The sequence below is a fragment of the Egretta garzetta genome, unplaced genomic scaffold, assembly GCF_000687185.1.
Source record: "Egretta garzetta isolate BGI_Z169 unplaced genomic scaffold, ASM68718v1 scaffold472, whole genome shotgun sequence".
In the NCBI taxonomy this organism is placed as follows: Eukaryota; Metazoa; Chordata; class Aves; order Pelecaniformes; family Ardeidae; genus Egretta; species Egretta garzetta.
In genome coordinates, this window is record NW_009258763.1 from 15864 (window position 1) to 17337 (window position 1474).

Sequence of the window (1474 nt, forward strand, 5' to 3'; positions counted from 1 at the left end):
TGGCCCCCCGGGCGGGGGAGGTGGGTTTTGGCCGCTGGCTCCAGAGTGGCCAGCAGTGGCTGGGTGCGCAGAAGCCTGGCTGGCCAGGAGTGTGCAAGCTGGCATCTTTCATAAAGCAGCAACAGGCAGGGGCTGCCCAGCTCCCCCCACCTCCCTGTCCCCACACTGGATGCCCCCCTTGGGACTGAAGCCCCAGAGCCACCAGCAATGCAACACGCAGCCCAGTGACACCAGCAGCCGCCTGGCTGGACGTACATCACCCCACTCTGGAAATGCAGCAAACGCCTGGTAAGGTCATCCCAAACACACAGAGCTGCTTAGAGAGGGCAGGGGTGATAAGAAAGCAAACAACTGTCCCCCAGAAAAGCAGGACCCCTCCAAACACCCAGCTGCAGGTCACCCATGTCTGGTTCAGTGCTCAACACCTCACTCCTTCCTCTGCCCCGTGCCACCTCTGGAACATCTGCCTGGAGAACACATCACATTTCAAGAGACACTTGCACAGGACCGGCTGTTTCTCCTGGCGTTGCTCCCACATGCAAAAAGCCCTGGGCGAGCACAGGGACAGGCACCCCAGCCTGAGGGGAGCCATTGTCCTGGCTTGCTTTCTCTGCTGGTAGAAATAAGGGTGGGGGGTTGCCCGTGGGGTGCCTGCACCCACCCCATAGCTCCCGTCCTGCCCAGGCTCTGCTCAGCACCCAGGCAAGGTGTGCGCCCCTGCCAGACCCACGCGTAGCAGGGGCTCTGCTCCCAGCCTGCCGGCTGCGCCTCCCCGGCTCTTCCCCCCGACACGCTCCTGCATGCCCCCGCTAGGATTATCCTCCTCTAAAATATATTGAGCTGGGAGCTGCAGAGATTTTCACCTCGCAGTCTCGGCTTTGCAGTGCCTTTCTGCATTAGGGGCTGTGAGCACTGCAGGGAGAGACGGGGATCGTCAACCCTGGGACACACAGCCTGCAGAGCTGGGGGTCCCTGCACAGCACCCCACGGGCAGGAGAGAGCACGGCAGCGTTTGCTCCTTGCCCCATAGCCGATCTGCCCATGGCACGTCCTGGGGATGGAGGATGCGAACGCATGGCCCGGGGAGGGCTCCCACACTGGAGACCCACTGCCTGCACTGAATGCAGACGCAGAAGTAAAGAGGAAACAAATAAACTACAGGAGGGGAATGCAGTCAAGGGAAGGCTGAGATGCTGGAGCCAGGGCAGGGGAGAGGCAGGAGGATGCAGCCCCAGAGCAGGCACCCCAGCGCCCAGGACTCTGTAACCCCCCAGCCCCGACAGCGGGACTGGGGAGCGGGAAAGTCTGGAGTAGAGGAGGCTGAGGGGAGACCTTATCGCCCTCTACAACTGCCTGACAGGAGGGGGTAGCGAGGTGGGGGTCGGCCTCTTCTCCTTGGTAACGGGCAATAGGACGAGGGGGAAATGGTCTGAAGTTGTGCCAGGGCAGGTTTAGGTTAGACATTAGGAAAAAT